Below are 21,178 nucleotides of genomic sequence, written 5' to 3' on the forward strand. Positions count from 1 at the left end.
GTTATTGGCAGTGGTTATCAAAGGTAAATTAGAGTTAACTGCTGTAAGTGAGGTTTACACAGAGTCTAGAATCTTCCTTTTACATGCCCAGTTATTAAGTTTCAAAAAATAAAGCAGGCTAGGATACCTCAGGAATCAAAATTTGAGTCACTTGTCCAGGAAAAGATCTTTAACTGACTTACACTGGGCAAAGGCAACCATAGCTTAAGTGAGTAGAGGAGGGGAGTTAAAATGTCCGCTGTGGGGGTAGTTCCCTTCGTGGCACAGTGGAAACGAATCTGACTAGGGTCCATAAGGATGTGGGTTCAATCCCTGGCCTCACTTAGTGGGTCGGGGATCCAGCATTGCTATGAGCTGTGGTGTAGGTTGCAGACGCTGCTCTGATCCCACAATTGTTGTGGTTGTGGTGTAGGCCGGCAGCTGCAGCTCCTATTCGACCCCTAGCCTGGAAACTTCCATATGCCATGGGTGTGGCCCTAAAAAGGAAGAAAAAAAAATTCCACTATGGCTTCTTGGCCATTTGTGTAAATGAGGACTGTAGCCTTCTGTATATGTGCTCTCTTTCTCTTTCCTTTCCTTATCTCTCATCGTTCTTCTTCTTTTTAAAAAGGCATTTAAAGAGCAGCTTTAGGTGTAATGAAATAGGAAAGTACAGAGATTTCCCACATACAGGCATATCTTGTTTTATTGTGCTTTGTCAATACTGTTTTTTACAAATTGAAGGTCTGTGGCAACCCTTCATTGAGCAAGTCGATTGGTGTCATTTTTTTCCAACAGCATTTGCTCATCTCTTGTCTCTGTGTCGATTTTTGTAATTACGCAGTATTTCAAGCTTTTTTTTAAAATTATTATTACATTTGTTATGGTGATTTATGATCAGTGATCCTTGATGTTAGTATTGCAGTTATTTTGGGGAGTCACGAGCCATGCTCATATAAGATGGTAGGCTTAACCGATAAATGTTCCCTGTATCTCTCTCTCTCCTTGGGCCTTCCTGTTCCCTAAGACACAACAATATTGAAATTAGGCCAGTTAATAACCTCAGAATAGTCTCTAAGTATTCAAGTGAAAGGAAGAGTCACATATTTCTCACTTTAAATTAAAAGCTAGAAATGATTAAGCTTAGTGAGAAAGGCACAGGGAAAGCTAAGATAGGCCAAAAGCTAGGCCTCTTTCACCAGTTAACCAAGTTGTGAATACAAAGGAAATGTTCTGGAAAGAAATTAAAAGTGCTACTCCAGGAGTTCCCTGGTGGCTTAGCATATGAAGGATCTAGTGTTGTCACTGCTGTGGCTCTGGTTACTGCCATAGAGCAGGTTCGATCCCTAGTCTGGAAACTTCTGCATGCCTCAAGTGCAGCCCCCCACCCCCCAAAAAAATGCTACTCCAGTGAACACACAAATGACAAGAAAGTGAAACAGCTTTATTGTTGATGTGGAGAAAGTTTTAGTGGTCCAGATAGAGGATCAAACCAGCCATAACATGCCCTCCAGTCAGAGTCTAACTCAGAGCAAGGCTTTAACCATCTTCAATTCCATGAAAGCTGAGAGAGGTGTGGAAGCTGCAGAAGAAAAGCTTAAAGCCAGCAGAGGCTGGTATGAAATTTAACATAAAATTTAAAATGTCTCCATAACATAAAAGTACAAGGTAAAGCAGCAAGAGTTGATAATAGAAGCTGCGGCAAAATTTCCAGAAAATCTAGCTAAGATAATTAATGAAGGTGGCTACAAGAAATTTTCACTGTAAACAAAACAGGCTTATATTGGAGTAAGATACCATCTGGGACTTTCATAACTAGAGAGGAGAAGTCATGCCTGGCTTCAAAGGACAGACAGACTCTTGTTAGAGGCTAGTGTAGGTGGTGACTTGAAGTTGAAGCTGGTGCTCATTTACCATTTTGAATATCCAGTGACCCCCTAATTCTACTCTGTCTATGCTCTGGAAATGAAACAATAAAGCCCAAATTCCAGCACATATAATTATAACACGATTTACTATTTTAAGCCCATGACTGAGACCTACTGCTCAAAAAAAATATTCTTTTAGAAATATTACTGCTCATTGACAATGCATCTAGTCACCCATGAGCTCTGAAGGAGATGTGTAATGAGATTAATGTTGTTTTCATGCCTGCTAACTGTCCATTTTTGTAGCCCATGGATCAAGGAGTAATTTCAACTATCAAGTCTTATTATTTAAGAAATATAATTTCATAAGGCTATAGCTGCTGTACATAGTGATTCCTCTGATGGATCTGGAAAAGTAAATTGCAAAACTTCTTGAAAGAATTCACCATTTAAGATGCCATTAAGAACAATCATGGAGTTCCCTTGTGGTGCAGTGAGTTAAGGATCTGGTGTCACTGTAGTGGCTCAGGTTTGATCCCTGGCTTGGGAACTTCTACATACTGTAGGCACAGACAAAAAAAAAAAAAAAAGAAAGAAAGAAAAAAGAAAAAAAGAAAGAACATTCCTGATTCCTGGGAATAGGTGAAAATATCAATGTGAATGGGAGTTTGGAAGAAGTGGATTCTAGCCCACATAGATGACTTTGAGGGATTCAAGACTTAAGTTGAAAGTAACTGCAGATATGGTAGAAGAGAACTAGAATAAGACGTGCACCTGAAGATGTGACTGAATTGCTCCAATTTCATGGTAAAACTTAATGGATGAGGAGTTTCTTCTCATAGATGAGCAAAGAGGTTGGCTTCTTGAGCTGGAAACTATTCCTGGTAAAGATGCTGTGATGATTATTGAAAGACAATAAGGATTTAGAATATTACAAAAACTTAATTCATAAAGCATCAGCAGGGTTTGAGAAGATTGGCTCCAATTTTAAAAAAGTTCTAAAATGCTAAAAAAAGTTCTAGAAGTTTTAAAATGCTATCAAATAGCATAGCCTGCCACAGAGAAATCATTCGTGAAATTAAAATTCAGTTGGTATGGGGAACTTCATTGTTGTCTTGTTTTAAGAAATTGCCGATTTGGGGAGAGAGGATTAAGATGGTGAAATAGAAGGACTGGAACTCAACTTTTCTCCTAAAAACAACAAAATTCACAAGTAAAGGCTGAGCAATCTCCACCCAAATGGACTGGAAACCTTAAAAAAGATACCCTACTCCAGGATAAAAAGAGGAGGCCACATCAAGAGGAGGGGCGATTTCACAATATAAACAATCCCATTCCTCCTGGGTGGGAATCTCCACAGACTGAAAACTAACTGGTTCACAGAGAGAGACTCACCTATAGGAGTGAGAGTTCTGAGCCCCACATCAAACCCTCGCGTGTGGGGATCTGGCACTGGGAGAAAGAGCCCCTGGAGCATCTGGGGGTTGTGTGCAGGAGCTCCACAGGACTGGGGGAAACGGAGACCCCATTCTTAAAAGGCACACACGGACTTTCACGTGCACTGGATCCCAGGGCAGAGCGAAGTCTCCATAGGAATCTGGGTCAAACCTGACTGCAGTTCTTGGAGGACATCCTGGGAAAACAGGGGTGAATGTGGCTTGTTGTGAGGGATGGACATTGAAAGCAAAGCTCTCGGGAATATTCAGCAGTGTGCCTTTCTCTGGAGGTGGCCATTTTGGGAAAATCTGGCCCCACCCATCAGTCAGCACTGAGAAGCCCCAGGGCAAACAACAATCCAGGTGGGATCACAGCCCTGCCCCTCAGTAAACAGGCTACCTAAAGACCCTTCAGGCACACAGCTGCCTCTAAGCCCATCCAGAGACTAAGCCCCACCCACCAGAGGGATTAGAATCGGCTCCACCTACCAGTGGGCAGGCATCAGCCTCTCCCATCAGGAAACCTATAGCAAGCCCTGTACAAACTTCAGCCACAAGGGGGGAAGATACCAGAAGTAAGAGAGGCTACAACCCTAGTATCTGTAAAAAGGTCACCACACCAAAAACCTATAAAAATGAAAAGACAGAGAACTATAACTCAGATGAGGGAGAAAGGAAAAACCCCAGAAAATCATCTAAGTGATGGGATTCTCAGCCTCCAGGAAAAAGACTTTAGATTGTTGATGCTGAAGATGATGCAAGACATTGGAAATAAACTGGAGGCAAAGATGGATAACTTACAGGAAACACTGAGCAAAGAGATACAAGATATAAAACTTAAACAAGAAGAGATGAAAAATACAATAACTAAATCAAAAATTCACTAGAAGCAGCTAACAGCAGAATACAGAAGGCAGAAGAACGAATAATCGAGGTGGAGGAAAGATTAGAAGAAATTATGGATGCAGAACAGAAAAGAGAAAAAAGATTGAAAACAAACGAAGAGAGTCTCAGAGAACTCTGGGACAACGTGAAATGCTCCAACATCCGTATTACAGGGGTACCAGAAGGAGAAGAGAGAGAGAAGGGGACAGAAAAAATATTCCAAGAGATAATAGCCGAAAACTTCCCTAATATGGGAAAGGAACCACTCACTCAAAATCAGGAAGCACGAGTACCATATAAAATAAACCCAAGGAGGAATACACTGAGACACATATTAATCAAACTAACCAAAATTAAAGACAAAGAGAAAATCTTGAAAGCAGCTAGGGAAAAGAAAAAGGTAACATACAAGGAAACCCCGATAAGGTTATCAGCAGATTTTTCAGCAGAAACTCTGCAGGCCAGAAGGGAGTGGCATGATATACTTAAAATGATGAAAGGAAAAAACCTCCAACCAAGATTACTCTACCCGGCAAAGCTCTCATTCAGATTTGAAGGAGAAATCAAAACCTTCACAGATAAGCAAAAGTTGAGAGAATTCAGCAACACTAAACCAGCCTTACAACAAATACTAAAGGAACTTCTCTAGGCAGAAAAGAAAAGGCCACAGTCAGAAACAAAAATGCCACAAATGACAATGCTCACCAGTAAAGGTATATATACAGTAAAGATAATGAAATCATCCATGCACAATTATACCACCAAAATCAGAAATCATGAGAAGAGGTGGGTACAAATGTGGGACACTGGAGATGAACTTGCAATTAAGAGACCAACAACTTAAAACAATCTCATATACATATAGACTCTTATGTCAAAACTTCAGAATAACTGCAAACCAAAAATCTACAATTGATGCACAAACAAGGAATCTCTGGAGAAGAAATATATCTCATAGTAAATAAGTGCATAATCCACCATGAAGGGGGTCATTTGACATCATTCTTGGAATGCTGAAGTCTTCTTAGATCTGATTCTGATTTCCTCTCCATCAAAGAATTTATGATAATTATAATTAAATAATGCCACTGTACAATTAAATAATACAGTTCTACAATTGTATTGTTAATAACCATTTCTCTCCATGGTACAATGTAAGGTCTATAATGTCTTGTTTATCACATCACCTAGAATGGCGTAATGCCAATATTGAAGAATCCATAAGATGCAACAAATTGTGAGGACATATTTATATAGTGACACTGTTTTTTAACCAATTTATGCATTTTATATTTTACTTATTTTCAGAGGGTGTATTATTTTTGTTATTCTTACCAGTTAAGTTATTCTTTTTATTATGCTATATAAAATATTTAATGGTATAAAAGGCTTTCTTCTTTATAAGTTTTAGTTGCATAATATACACAATTTTAGTATAATGCTAATTTTTAAAGAAAAATTGAAATGTAATAGATAATACTAAGTAGTAAAGATGAAAGCCATACAAAATGGGATAAAGTATAGAATAAATTTCCTATTTGTCTCAGCATATTTTCCATTCCACTTCTCCAGTGGGAGTCACTTAATCTGTTTCTTAAGATCCATGATATAATAATCTGTGTGAATGTAATTGTGTTTAAATATATGTATTTTATTCTGTAAAAAAAATAAAAATAAAATTTCAAAAAGAAGAAATTGCCATCCTGACCTTCAGCAACCACCCCCCTGTTCAGTCAGCAGTCGTCAATATTGAGGCAGGACCCTCTACCAGCAAAAAGATTACAACTCACTGAAGGCTCAGGTGATGGCTAGCATTTTTTAAAGCAGTAGTGTATCTTTTTAATCAAGGTAGGTATATTCTTTTTTTACATATACTACTGTTGCACACTTAATGGACTACAGTGTGGATAAACATAACTTTTATATGCACTGGAAAAATGAAAACTTCATGTGACTTGCTTCATTGCAGTATTTGCTTTACTGCAGTGGTCTGGAACCAAACCTGCAGCATCTGTGAGGTATACCTGTACTCCCTGGCCCCACATATGCATAGCCTCCACTGTGATCAACGTCACTCACCAGAATGTACATTCGTTACCAAGGATAAACGTACACTGACATGTCATAGTCACCCAAAGTCCATAGTTTACGTTGGGGTTCACTCCTGGTGTACATTCTTTGGGTTTGGACAAATGTATGACATGTATCCATCAGTACAATATTCAGAGTATTTTTATTACCTAAAAATTCTCTGTGTTTTGCCTATTCATCCTTCCCCCATTCCCTAGTAACCACGGATCTTCTTATTGTTTGTAGCTTTTTCTGAGTGTAAGGCCCCTGTGCCCTGGAAGTTCCTTGGCCCGGGATTGAATCTGAACTGCAGCTGTGACCTGTGCCACAGCTGCAACAATACCAGATCCTTTAACCAACTGCCAGACTGGGGATTGAACCCACTCCTCCACAGCAACCCGAGGCACTGCAGTCGATTCTTAACCCACGGCACCATAAAAAGTGTTTTATGCTGTTTTGATATCAGTTATGTTTATCATTTAGTGACTCAGCTGCAATTTTTTTATGCATCTTAATAATTTTTATTGCTTTTTCAATAGGTAATGCATCTTCTCATCTCAAAAAACAAAATAAAATAAAGAATGTATATTGAAAATTCTCCCTCCTGTCTCTGTCTACCTTGCTCTTCCTTGCTCTGTCCCCCATTAGTAACCATTTTTACTAGCCTTTTTGGTGTTTTTTATGCAAAAAGAAACATATATTCTTATTCTTCTCCTTCTTACATAAAAGATAATACACTATTTACACTGTTCTGTACTCTACTTTCTTCATTGACTAATGTATATAGAGAGTTTTATTCTTTTTTACAGCTCCATGGATGTCCCAGTTTGTTTAAGCAGTTCATTATAGAAAATGACTGAGGTTTGTTTCTCATTTTTGGCTTTGCAAACAGCACTGTAATGAATAACTTTGTATTAACTTCATTTTGTAGGCATGTAGGTGTATTTATATAAATACCCAAAAGTAGGAGAGTTGCATAATATTGACTTAGTATTACAGTATACCTAGAATGGGATTAGCTATCATCTGTTTTAACAGTCAGGGTCAGCCAGGAAAATAGCAACCACTTCTAGTATTTACAACAAAGAAAATATAATGAAGGGAAGTGGTTGCCAGGTGATAGAAGAACTGAGAACCTAAGTGAAAAAATGAAGCAGAAGAGCCACAGCTTGTAGCCTGTAACAAAAGTAAGAAGCCTGTGTTACTGAGTCTCAGAGCTGGAGGGTGGAGTTTAGGACCTCTAGGGACCTGTCTAAAGGGAGCTGGGGCCACTAAGGAGGTACAGTCACTGCCAGAGAAGTGCCTGAGTTAGAAAGAGAGGGAGAGGGAATTCCTGTTGTGGCTCAGCAAGCAGGTCATGAACCTGACTAGTATCCATGAGGAGTGGGTTCAGTCCCTGGCCTTGCTCAGTGTGTCAAGGATTGAATATTGCCGTGAGGTTGCAGACACAGTTCAGATCCCGCTTTGTTGTGGGTGTGGTGTAGGCCGGTGGCTGTAGCTCTGATTATGCTGTGGGTGCAGCCCTAAAAAGACAAAAAAAAAAAAAAAAAAAAAAAAAAAGCCAGAAAGAAGAAGAAGAGAGGGAGAGAAATATCCTGGCCTTTCCTTTTCTCCTTATCTTTCTGTCTTTCAGAAACCAGCTCATAGTGAGCATGAGCAAGACGGCTCACAGAGGTCAAGCCCCCTGCAGTCCAGAGCAGAGCAGTGGAAGGGCAAAGAATGGATTTGAGGGCAAAATCATATAGCTCATCCCTTTTGCTACTCAGCATTCAAGTTCACCCTTCTGCCCATGTTTAATACCGTCATACTTCTGCCTGTCATGCAGTGACACTCTCCCCTTCTCCCCAAACAAGATGAGGGACTTAAAGTCCCATTAGTCATTGTCTCCTTCTGGACTTCAAGATCCACTGGTGAGCCTCCCTCCTCTCCCGAAGGCCCAGAATGTGACGTTCTGTAGCCTGGTGACCTACTGAACTAAATTTTAAATTAAGTTCCACCAACACTCCATACAAAACTGTAGAAGGAAGGGAAGGGAGAAGAGTAGAAATCATTGGGTAATAAGTACATAACAAAAATATGTATTAGTACTTTGTATAATATGTATATAGTCTTTGTTGTTGTAAGAAGGTTATAGTTGATAGTGATCACTTCCCTCTTCTACCACTCAGTCTATATTTCCTTTGTTTTCAGCTAGCTCTGCAGGTGGTTGGGGTTCTTTACATCACAGAGTGACTGTCAGGATATATTCACAAGAACAGAAAACATACTTGGCTTTCCAAGAGAGAATTGAATAGAAGGACTTGGTTAAGCAGTTTTGGAGAACTGAAAAAGCCAAAAAGGGGATACTGAGCTAACCCAGAGGTAGGAAACTTATGATGAAGCTGTCTCTCCTGGGACTGGGGGGACAAAAAGAAGCTTGGAGGAGAGGACCCTGAGACTCAGAGGCTGGGCACTGGCTGACTATTGCTAATATCCCCTCCCCCCCCTTTTTTTGGTCTATTTAGGGCCACATCCATGGCATATGGAGGTTCCCAGGCTAGGGGTTGAATCGGAGCTGTAGCTGCTGGCCTACATACACCACAGCCACAGCAACACCAGATCTGAGCCACATCTGCAACCTACACTACAGGAAACAGCAATGCCGGGTCCTTAACCCATTGAGTGAGGCCAGGAATCAAAACTGCATCCTTATGGTTACTAGTTAGATTCATTTCCGCTGAGCCACGACCAGAACTCCTGCTGATATCTTTGATTAGGCATGATGAGGCTAGTTCTCGGAGTCCCCCCCCAAAGCTAAATATTACAGTTTATAACCACTTGTCAGGAAGGGAGTGTATCCTTTCTTCCTCCTCCACTTTGCAGAATCAAACAGGAAGTCAACTGGCAAAGTAGGAATATTGCTCTCATAGTCCCAACCCTAGCGTCACCAAGCAGAGTATAAAAGTGTGGGTTTGGCCTGAGAGACAATGGTGTAATAACTGGGACAGCTCATCACTTTGCCCATTATCTGTACACAGCTTTCTACATACATTTCAACTTCCTTACAGCAGTAATAAATTTCAGGTTTTCTTTAACAAGATATAACTGTCCTTTGTAGAAATAGGCACTCTGACCTTTTCCACACACAAAAAAAGGTTGCAAATGTCATTTTATTGCTCTCTGATGATGTGAATTACTCAAGTTCAGACTCCCTCTTGAATATTCTGTAAGCTAAAGATGAAACTATGAAGTTAACCACTGGCATTAATTCTTACAATTAATTAAAAGAAGAAAAAAAGAAAGAAGAATTATTTTGTGTTTACACAAATACATAGATACACACATATACAAAAATACCTTAAGGAGGAAAATAATGTTTATGTGTTAGTCCTTTCTTCTCTCTGGTCATGAGTCTGTAGTTGATATTTGTAACTTCCTTCTTCCTCTACTGATTTCATGTTTCCTTTGCTCTGAGCCAGCACCTGTACCAGGTGGAGTGATCTAAAACTTCATTCCTGGAGTTCCCGGCATGCGGTTAATGAATCTGACTAGCATCCATGAGGACGCAGGTTCGATGCCTGGCCTCGCTCAGTGGGTTAAGGATCCAATGTTGCCGTGAGCTGTGGTGTAGGTTACAGACGTGGCTCAGATCTCACGTTGCTGTGGTTGTGGTGTAGGCTGGCGGCTGCAGCTCCTATTTGACCCATGGCTTGGGAACCTCCGTACGCTGTGGGTGTGGCCCTAAAAAGTGGAAAAAAAAATAAATAAAATAAAACTTTATTCCTGAAGGTTCTGGATCTTAATTGGTCCTATCTCTTCATGGTTACTGGGTTTCCCACTAACTTTTGCAGTGAGAATATAGAGCAGAAAATAGATATATGTGACACAAAGGAGACAGAATTGACTTGGTGACTGACAACAGTAGGGTAGGAGGAGAGAGAACAAGAATCTATATTTTTGTTAAACATTTCATACAAATGTGACACAGTTCTGGTTTACGTTTGAGTGAAGTGAGATCTGGGCTTAATGTAGAATTGTCAAGTGTCCAGGTTTGCCCCAGACTGAAGGATTTTCTGGAACCTAAAACCTCTTGCATTAAAATGGGGAAGGTCCCTTGGAGTTCCCTGGTGGCCCAGCAGGATAGGGATCCGGCATTGTCTTTGCGTGGCTCAGGTTGCTGCTGTGGTGCAGGTTCGATCCCTGGCCTGGGAGATTTTGCATGCTGAGGGCATGGCAAAAACAATGGCAACAAAACTGAATCAAACCAGGGAAAGTCCCTGGCAAACCAGGATGAGTTGGTCACCACATCCTACTATGAACTGGCAAAAGCTAATTAGTGACAGGAACTTTTTGGCATGAATGTCGAGGCACCTTCTGGGATAACCAGGTCTTAAGGGCGTGAACAGTTAATATGCCTTAAGTTTGACCCAGTAAGAGAGCCTTTACTGGTGAAGAGAAATGCTGATTCTTAAGTCTCTGTGGTAGCTGTCATTCAAATCTATCCTCAGTCTTTGGAACCCATGGATACAATGTGTTCTCTAGGGAGAGAGGAGGTTGGGGGTAAAATCTATGACCCCTGCACCCAACAGAGTGAAACCCAGAGGGGACAGATTCTTTCTCTCCGCAGACCACTCATAGCTCTAGAAACTTGGGGGCTTCAGTGCACTGGTGACTTCAGTTAAAGATGGATTTGGAGGTTACAAGGAATGGGAGGAAGAGCTTGGTAATGTGGACTGGCACACGGAAGCATAGAATACTTAGCAGGGCAGAATAATATTTATACAGATGGGCATAAATCAGTCAAATTTAAGTTATTACAGCAAAACATAACATCAACAGGCTGGGGAGTAGGGAGGCCTGAGGCAACTTGGCAACGCTTAGACTTGAAGCAATTCCAGTCCAGAGGAATGGGTTAGGGTTACTTTCCAAATATTACCAATGATATTGTGCCATCTAGTGTTACTTTTCATGTACTCCTTTGTGCTAGTTAAAGGATTAAAAAGCCAGTGAATTAAGAATCTGAGGACAGTTTCTAAAGTCATCAGTCATGTGTTCTTTTGTTTATCAACAAGTACTGCCTGAATACCTTCTATATGCCAGTTACTTTTCTAGGTGTTGGAAGTACAGCTATGAACAAAACGGACAAAACATCTGAACCCATGGAAGCTTACATTCTTATGGGGAGAAAGACAATAAATAAGTAAAATATATAGTATGCTATATAGTTATGAATGGTAAAGAGAAAAAATAAATTAAAGAAGGAAGAATTAAGTTTAAAAAAATTTGGGGGGGGTGGGACTTGATAATTTTAGACCAAGTGATCAGGGAGGCCTCACCGAGAATATGACCTGTGAGTGAAAGACGGAGGTAGTGAAGGAGCATGTCAAGCAGACGAAATAATGCAATGGCCCTGAGGTGAAAGTGTTCCTGGTGAGTTCAAGGAACAGTGGGGAAGAGTAGACTGAACTAGGGGGACAGTGTTAGGAGATGAGGGCATTCAGGGTCACAGCAAGGACTATTACATTTATTCTAAATTAGATGGGAAATTATCAGAGTTTTGAGCAGGGGTATGGTCCTATGTCCAATTTAATATCATCACCTTGGCTGGATGTGTTAAGAAGAGACTGAAAGGAAGCAAGGGCAGAGGAGAGTGGCCAAGAAGGCACAGTGGAAGTACCCTAAGCTCACCTCCTCTTAAGAGCACACCAGAATCACAGCAATCTGCATAACCGTCATCACTGAAAAAGACTGAAACCTACCAGAATAGATTGTCTACAAATAGAGACATAAAAGAAGGAACTACAGTGAGACCAGTAGGAGAGGTGGATTTGTGATATAGTCAAATCTCACACCCCCCTGGGTGGGCAACCCACAAACTGGAGAAAAATTACATTACAGAAGTTCTCCCAGGGGGGATAGAGTTCTGAGACCATGTCAGGCCTCCCAACCTAGGAGCCCGGCACCAGGAAGAGGAGCCCCCAGAGCATTTGGCTTTGAAGGTCAGCAGGGTTTGATTGCAGAAGCGCCACAGGATTGGTAGAAATAGAGACTTCACTCTTAAAGGGGGAGCACAAAGCCTCATGTTCGCCAGGACCAAGGGCAATAAATAAATAAATATGCTGCTAAATAACAATGGATCACTGAAGAAATCGCAGAGGAGATAAAAAATATCCAGAGACAAATGAAAATGAAAAACACAATGATCCAAAACCTATAGTTTATTGTGATACAAACTTACCTCAGGAATCAAGAAAAATCTCAAATAAGCAACTGACCTTATGCCTAAAGGAGCTAGAGAAAGAAGAACAAACAAAAGCCAAAGTTAGTAGAAGAAAAGAAACCATAAATTCAGAGATAAATGAGAATGAAACTTAAAAAGAGAGAAAGTGTCAATGAAACTAAAAGCTGTTTCTTTGAATAGATAAATGGAACTGATAAACCTTTATCCAGAGTCATCAAGAAAAAAGGGAGAGGGCCCAAATCAGTGAAATTAGAAATTAAAGAGGAGAAGTTACAGAAATTACAACGACTCATAAGAGAGTACTACAAGCAGCAATATAACAATAATATGGACAACTTGGAAGAAATGGACAAATTTTTAGAAAGGCACGATTTCCCAAGACTGAGCCAGGAAGAAATATAAAATATGAACAGACCCATCACAAGTACTGATATTGAAACTGTGATTTAAAAACTTGCAACAGGGAGTTCCCCTGGTGGCACAGTGGGTTAAGGATCTGGCATTGTTACTGCTGTGGCTCAGATTGCTGCTGTGGTGGGAACTTGATCCCTGGCCTGGGAACTTCGACATCCATCCTGCCAGTGCGGCTAAAGAAATAAAAATAAAAAACAAAACCTTCCAACAGACAAAAGTCCAGGATCAGATGGCTTCACAGCTCATACAGCTTAATATAAAAAGCCCAACCAACCCAGTCAAAAACATGGGCAGAAGTCCTAAATAGGCCTTTCTCTAAAGACATACAGATGGCCAACAGGCGCATGAAAATATGCTCCATACTGCTAATTACCAAAGAAATGCAAGTTAAAACTACAATGAGGTATCTCCTCACACCTGAGTAGCCATCATCAAAAATTCTGCAAATAGGAGTTCTTGCTGTGGCATCAACAAGCATCTTTTCATGTGCTTTTTGGCCATTTATATATATACATATATTTGGGAAATGTTCTTTTCATTTGTAAATTGGGTTGTTTGTCCTGTTGTTTGAGATGTAAGAATTATTATTATTTTTGGTTTGGTCCACACTTGCAACATGTGGAAGTTCCCAGGCCAGGAACCTGTGCCGCAGCAATACAATGCTGGATCCTTAACCTACTGAGCTACCAGAGAACTCCAAGAATTCTTTTTTTTTTTTTTTTTTTTTTTTTTGTCTTTTTGCCATTTCTTGGGCCACACCCGAGGCATATGGAGGTTCCCAGGCTAGAGGTCAAATCAGAGCTGTAGCCATCGCCTACTCCAGAGCCACAGCAACGCGGGATCCGAGTCGTGTCTGCGACCTACACCACAGCTCACGGCAACGCCGGATCGTTAACCCACTGAGCAAGGCCAGGATTGAACCCGCAACCTCTTGGTTCTTAGTTGGATTCGTTAATCACTGCACCACGACAGGAACTCCCCAAGAATTCTTTATATAGAAGTCTAGAGCCAGGAAGATACTAGACTTATCAGATAAATTATTTGCAAATATTTTTTCCCATTCTGTGGTTGTCTTTTAACTTTCTTGATCATGTCCTTTGATACACAAAAGTTTTGAACTTTGAGGGGGTACACTATATATTTTTTTCTTTTTCGCTTGTATTTTTGATGTTAAAGAAACCAGTGCCAAATCCAAGGTCATGATTTATCCTTATGTTTTCTTCTAAGAATTTTAGCGTTTTATCTCTTATATTTAGATGTTTGAATGATTTTTATTTTTGTAGAAGGTATGAGGTAAGAGTCTAGAGTTATTTTTGTGAAAAGATATTTTCCCCTTCTACTGAAATTCTTTGAGATATTCTAATTCTCTACTTCTTTTGTTTATATTTTATATTTATATTTTTTGAAACTTTAAAAGTTAAAGCAAAACTTAACCACATTAAGCTCTAATGCTTTGTTTCAAACTATAAGAGACAGACCATCACTTAGTAGAGTGTTTTAATAAAGTCATTTTTCTTATGAAATATTTCAGACATAAAAATGTGAAGACTGTTATAATGAACATGTACCAACAAATCAAGCTTAAGAAGTGAAACATTTCATTTCAAGCTTAAGGAGTGAAACGTTTCATATCTAGCCGAAGTATACTGTGTATCCCTTTCTAATTGTGTTTCTTTTCTATCACAAAGGTAACCACAATCACAAATTTGGTGATCCTTCTTGCAATTCATATCTTTATATTTTTGCCATATGTATATATCCCTAAATAGTATGTAGATTAACTTTGTGATTTATAAAGTAATATATAAATGATAGTGTATGGTATATGTCCTTCTACAGTTAGAAATGTTTTTGCTAAAGTTTTCTATTTTTCATTTGTTATGAGATAACTTGGAATTGCTTGTTGAAGCACTATTTGATGATGGATGCTCTAAAATCTTTGTCAGATAATTCCAACACCTGATTCATCTCTCTATTGGCATCGCTTGATTGCCTTTTCTTATTTAGGTTGTGACTTTTCTGCTTCTTGGTATGATGAGTGATTTTTTTTTTTTTCCTGTTGTATTCTGGACTTTTTGAGAATTGAGTTATAAGACCCTATTTAAGTCTTTTACTTCAGCAAGCAGTCACCTTGTTTATGTTTAGTGCATAGTCCTTAGCTTACTTTTTTTGGCTGTGGTTCCAATGACAATATAGGTTTCAGATCCTATACAGTGCTTTTCTGGTCTACTTCGTTCACCTGGCACTAGTAGCACTCCTGCTTGAGCCTGATGATGCTGCCTGCAGGGGCTGAGTGCACTTTCCCAGGCAGCTCCTGTTAGGGGATGTGTGGGAGATGCTGGGCCATGGGGTAGTGAATGCTTCCCAGAGGCTGTTCTCCAGGGTACCATGCAATACCTGCCTAACCACTGATGGTGATGCCTGAGGTGGGTGGAAGGTGCTTTCCTAGGCTCCCCAGCGCTGCCAAGTGGTGAGCCTCTGGAGGATGGTGAGCCTGTAGGATGGTGAGTTTTTCAGGGCCTTCTCTCTAGGTCACCTGGTGCCAACAAGTTTCTTATTTGATCTGGGCCAGTACCACTGAAAGAGGGAAGCATCTACCTGGGCCTCCTTCTGTGTCTGGTGGTAGTGCTGGGGGTTCATCCTTTGCCACTGAATGGAGACCAGGAGATGCTGGATATGAGTCTCCCTCTACTGCTGAGTGGAGGGCCAGGAGACACTCAACTTGTTGGTGCTTCTGGATGGAATTAGCTGCCCACTCTTGCAGGTGCTGCTGGTGTAGGCAGAGCAGGGCCAGCCATGTATGGAGTGAAGATGGAGCTGGGATATATGGGAGATAAAAAGAAATCGCAGGGAACTCGCCACCATGTTGTTCCTCAAGTTCTAAGTTCCGTAGCCGGCCTGCCTTCCTCTTTCTACCTTTCAGAGTCCTTTTATGGTTGTCTGTAATTGTTTCCAGGATTTTAAGTTGTATTTAGAGGGGAATAACAGGGAAAGTGAGTCTTTGTCATCTTGTCTAAGGCCAGAAGTCACAAAGAAATAGGCTATTTTCTTTTATAGTTTTTCCTCAGTCTATTTCCACGCATTTAAATATAAATAGCAGGAAGAAAGCTTAGAAATCTCCTCATCTACAAAACCAGGCTCATTAGATACATGTTCTATTTTTCATGTAACTGGACGGTGCTTTCTGTCACTGCCTTACAAAGGTGCCCCTTCATCCAATTACCAGTTATAGGTCCCTCGGGTCCTTTTGAGCTCTCACTGGCAATATCCTCAAAGTTCAGATTTCTACTAACAGTCTGCTCGAAGCAGTTTAGGCTTTCTCTATCACATGCTGGAAAGTCTTTCCAGCTTCCATCCACTGCCCAGTTCCAATACCATTCCCACCACCATTTTAGTGTCTTTTTATGGCATCACCTCACTTCCAGTATGATATCTCTATTAGTTACCTATTGCTGCATAACAAATTATCCCAAAACTTGATGTCTTAAAGTAGCACACATTTATTATCTCACAGTTTCGGTGATTCAGGAATCTGGGCAGGGGTTAAGCTGAATCTTCTACTTCCGGGACTCTCACAAGGTTGCAATCAAGATGTCTGGAGATAAGATTTCACTTGAAGACTCAACTGGGGAAAGATCTGCTTCTAAACTCATTTACATGGTTGTTAGAATTTAGTTCCTTGAGGGTTGTTGGACCCTCAGTTCCTCGGTTCCTTTCTAGCTATTGGCTGATAACTTCCCCCAGTTCCTTGCTGTGAGGGACTCTCTAACATTTCAACTTCCTTCATCGAAGACAGCAAGAAAGAGATCTGCTAGTAAGATAGAAATCACAGTCTTGGGAGTTCCCATTGTGACTCAGTGGTTAATGAATCCAACTAGGAACCATGAGGTTTCGGGTTCGATCCCTGGCCTCACTCAGTGGCTTAAGGATCCGGCATTGCCGTGAGCTATGGTGTAGGTCACAGATGCAGCTTGGATCCCATGCTGCTGCAGCTCTGGCCCAGGCCAGCAGCTCCAGCTCCAGTTGGACCCTAGGCTGGGAACCTCCATATGCCTCGGGTGCGGCCATAGAAAAGACAAAAAAAAAAAAAAAAAAAAAAAAAAAAAAAGAAATCACAGTCTTATGTAATCTAATCATTAGAGTGACATCGGAGGTTCCTTTGTGATTCAGCAGGTTCAGATCTCAACGTAGTGGGTCTCGCTCAGTGGGCTAAAGATCTGGTGTTGCTGCAAGCTGTGGTGTAGGTCAGAGATGCAGCTGGGATCCAGTATGCTGTGCCTGTAGCATAGGATTGCAGGTGCGGCTCCAATTCGACCCCTAGCCTGGGAACTTCCATATGCTGTTAAAAAAAAAAAAAAAGGGACATCCCATCATCTTGGTCCTTCCATAGGTTGGAAGAAAGTCACTACATTGAGCTCACACTACAGGTGGGTGGTGGTGGAAGAGGACTATACAAGGACGCAAATACCAGGATAGAGGGATCATTGGAAACCTTCATAAGTCTGCCTGCCACAGTCATCATCAATATTCCTTATAATTTTAGTGTTTTAATAGCTAATAATCCTTGCCTTTTATAGACTACTTACTAAGCCTCAGTTTTTCTCCCATAAAAGAGGATTAAAATAGGAGTTCCCTTTGTGGCTCAGAGGGTTAAGAACCCGACTAGTATCTGAGGATGTGGATTTGATTCCCAGCCTCGATCAGTGGGTTAAGGATCTGGTGTTGCTGCAAGCTGCAGTGTAGGTTGCAAATGGGGCTTAAATCCAGCTGTGGCTGTGGTGTAGGCTGGCAGCTGCAGCTCTGATTCAGTTCCTACCCCAGGAACTTCCATATCCTGCAGGGTTGGCTGTAAAAACAAATAAACAAACAAAAAATAAAAGAGGATTAAAATAATAGCTTATTTTGACTTTAAAACCTCTAGTTCTTATAACTATGCTATAATGCCCCATTAATTTATGGAAACATAGTGGGTATAACTACAGAAAGATTCTGAAGGAGGTGATTACTCCCTTTCCTTAACCACTGTGCCATCCTAGCCGTGTCTTCCTTATGGGTTTTTAGCACTTATAAACTTGTAAAAGAGATATTTATGATTAGTTTTATCTCCCTTTGTTATATTGTAGGCTGCTCAAGGGCACAATATATATTTTTGAAACATTTTTTTCTATCCCTGACTGTACATGATATATTTACCATGGAATTCATTAGATATCTAATTTTTTTTTCTGTTTAGAACACTTAGATATCTAATTTTTTAAAATAAAATTCTTGTAGCATTAAAAAAATGAACTCAACATATTTGAAACAATAAAAGTAAGATATATATTTGACAAAGTCTCTAGTTCACTTAAGTTCAATCAGATACTAGATAGAGTGCATACTAATTGAAGAGATTAATAACAAGTCAATACATATCCCAACTCTAAAAAACTGAGTAAATATTTGATGACTGAGTTGATGAATATTTTTCCCCTTACGCATATCCTCCTTTGATAGTTTGTGTATGTGTATCTGTTTATCTACCTATCTACCTATTTATCTATTATTGTTTTCTGAACTAGATTCTGGTTGTGTTTCTTCATAAAACATCCATTTTATGCCTCAGAAAGTATTTATACATTATTTATAATATATATAGTAACATCACTGTGCATTAACATTAAATAACATTCATTTATTCTTAATCCAGCATAGGTAGATTTAGATGGTTCAAAATTGCAAGGAGAGAAACATTTTGGAAGGTTGCACGTTTTTATAAGTCTAATACAATGAAAATTCTAATAAGTTTTATATTTGAGGAATTATTGTCATTAATTTATTATTCCACAAATCTAATGATATAACCATCAAATACTTTTTGGCTGCCATGCTATCTTAACACACTTAATTTGTGGGGGAGTTTTAAAACTTGGATCCCAATTGTATTCTGGTAATAACAGCTTAGTGGGTTTCTTTTTTTCTTTTTTTTTTTTTTTTTTTTTTTTTTTTGTCTTTTGTCTTTTTTTTTTGTTGTTGTTGTTGTTGTTGCTATTTCTTGGGCCGCTCCCGCGGCATATGGAGGTTCCCAGGCTAGGGTTGAATCGGAGCTGTAGCCACCGCCTACGCCAGAGCCACAGCAACGCGGGATCGAGCTGCGTCTGCAAGCTACACACAGCTCACGCAACGCCGGATCGTTAACCACTGAGCAAGGGCAGGGACCGAACCCGCAACCTCATGGTTCCTAGTCGGATTCGTTAACCACTGCGCCACGACGGGAACTCCTGGGTTTCTTGATAAAAAAAATATTTGTTTAGGTGATGCTCATATGTGCTGCTAAGTCTATTTTTGATATCTTGAATAGTTCCTTCCTGATATTCTTTAAGAAGGTCTAAAACCTCCTGGACTGTGCCACCAACAATTGCACTATGATAGTAAAAATCTCCCTCTTCAAAAGGGATGAAAGCTGCTGATTTAGGTCTCTCATAAGGGAAATTTTTAGCATTTTAAAAATACTACCATGCGCTAAGTTGAGCTCCAGAGTCTCCCAGGGTTTCCACTCCAAAGTCATCCTTGAACATCTGGTTTGCAGTCATCATGAAGAGAAAGTTGACTTCATGCTGGATGCGTTTAAGGTATAGTCATATATTCTTCTTGTATATGAAATGAATGTCTTCCTATATACCACCTTTGGACACCAAAAAATACTTTAAATGTTCTAAGGGGACCTAACTCTATGGTGAAATTATCCACCAAGATGTAAAAGATAACATTGTAGCCAGTCATAAAATACTTATTAGCAGAGTGGACAAACTCTTGCAGGTCCTGAGCTGAAAACCTGTGAAACATGAAACGCACACAGCAGAAAAGATGTATTTTGCTGAAAATCATGAGGAAATTACCTGTCACATGCTAACACATGTGTCATTGTTGCTTAACAACTATCAGTAGGTAAGGGTAGAGCAGTTGGATCTAGAACTTTGTGGTGAAGAAAAGAGCTACTAGATACTAATGAAAGGATTCCCAAGTAGTGTTAACGACTCAGACATGGCTAGAGAAAGTAATTACTAAAAATAATTATACAGGTAAGCCAGAAATAATGATTAGAATTAAGTAGGAATAGCTCTTTGAATATAGAAAGACTGTGGGTGCTTAACTACATTTTTTTCAAAATTAAAAAAAACAGAAAAGGAGCACCTGCTTTCCAGAAGCATGTAGTACAGCCAAGCCTATAGTAATGTTCAGCCTTTTGTAATATTTTTCCAGGACCTGTCTATTGTAAGTTCCTTCCCGTATGACTGGAGCAAGCCAGAACGTTCTCTGTTGAACAGTCAAGAAATAAATTAAACAGGTACCACTTTATTATGACAGGAAAATTTATTGTCCAAGTGATAATAGCTAGTGATTATCAAGTACTTAATATGTGCTAGTCATGGTGATTAAGTGCTTTCCATTACTCATTTAATCCTTGAATTGTCCTATAACGTAAGTACTATTATTATCCATGTTTTCAAATGAGGAAATTTAGGCACAGATTGGTTGAGTGATTTGCTTAGTATCACACAGCTAATAAATGGCAGTCAGGGCTCTATATCAACTAATTGAGCTTCCGAATCTATGCTTTAGTCATTAAACCATAGGGCCTTTTTTTTTTTTTTTTTTTTGTCTTTTGTCTTTTGTTGTTGTTGTTGCTATTTCTTGGGCCGCTCCCGCGGCATATGGAGGTTCCCAGGCTAGGGGTTGAATCGGAGCTGTAGCCACTGGCCTACGCCAGAGCCACAGCAACGCGGGATCCGAGCCGCGTCTGCAACCTACACCACAGCTCACGGCAACGCCGGATCGTTAACCCACTGAGCAAGGCCTGGGACCGAACCCGCAACCTCATGGTTCCTAGTCGAATTTGTTAACCACTGCGCCACGATGGGAACTCCCATAGGGCCTTTTGAGCCCAGGGATTTTTTTTTTCTTTGAGCTCTGCAGCTTAAAGTGGAGTATTCCACTGTCTGGACATTTCTCTGATTGTTGCCTAAAGCAGACAGCACTCTTGTATCCTTACATCTTTCTCTCCCTGCCCTCTTCATCCTTCCCCTCTTTCTTTCTCCTCTTTTCCTAGAAGATCCAAAGTATTTTCTTTTCACCTTCTCCTTAATGTTTTAGGCCCATCACTGTAAGCTGGAAGAAAATATCATTATTCCATAAAGGAAGAGTGACATTAGATTTGCTTCTAACAATAACAAAACGACAGCAGTAGTAGCAGCAGTCATAAATAGTTTGGCTGAAGGCAGGGCATTTAATCTCTTAAAGCCAATTAAGGCCTTCATTTTGGAAGG

At 40.1% G+C, this 21,178-nt stretch overlaps 1 pseudogene; it reads right to left on the reverse strand.

Annotated features, from left to right (window-relative positions):
- The window catches only part of LOC110259667, a 41,027-nt pseudogene extending 20,542 nt beyond the window's left edge, over window positions 1-20,485 (reverse strand).

Source organism: Sus scrofa, chromosome 1 (assembly GCF_000003025.6).
Source record: "Sus scrofa isolate TJ Tabasco breed Duroc chromosome 1, Sscrofa11.1, whole genome shotgun sequence".
In the NCBI taxonomy this organism is placed as follows: domain Eukaryota; kingdom Metazoa; phylum Chordata; class Mammalia; order Artiodactyla; family Suidae; genus Sus; species Sus scrofa.